Genomic DNA, 440 nt, shown 5'->3' on the forward strand with positions numbered 1-440 from the left:
CTAGTAAACAGGAGATCCTGGGTTCAACTCCCAGCAGTGCCTTGTAGCCCAAGCTTTTGTTCTTGCAATATTATCAGGCATTATAGGTCATTTGGAAACCAGCGCCAGTAGATTTCAATTAAGTGATGCTCCACCCACTGCAAGCTTTTAGGTGGAGGCTCTGTGGCGCAATGGATAGTGCATTGTACTTCTAGGCATGTCAATAGAGATATTCAAAGGCTGTGGGTTCGAGTCCCACCAGAGTCGTTAGCCGAAGTATGTAAGCTCCCCTGTTTTCGAATAAAAAACTAAAGTATTTTTCAGATTGGGCTGTACCAAACCAGGCACGAAAAAAAGAGAAATCACTCAAGCAAGAAGTCTCTGTGGCGCAATTGGCTAGCGCGCTCGGCTGTTAACCGAGAGGATGGTGGTTCGAGCCCACCCAGGGACGCAAAGATGGA

The sequence above is a fragment of the Electrona antarctica genome (assembly GCF_951216825.1).
Source record: "Electrona antarctica genome assembly, chromosome: 1".
NCBI lineage: Eukaryota > Metazoa > Chordata > Actinopteri > Myctophiformes > Myctophidae > Electrona > Electrona antarctica.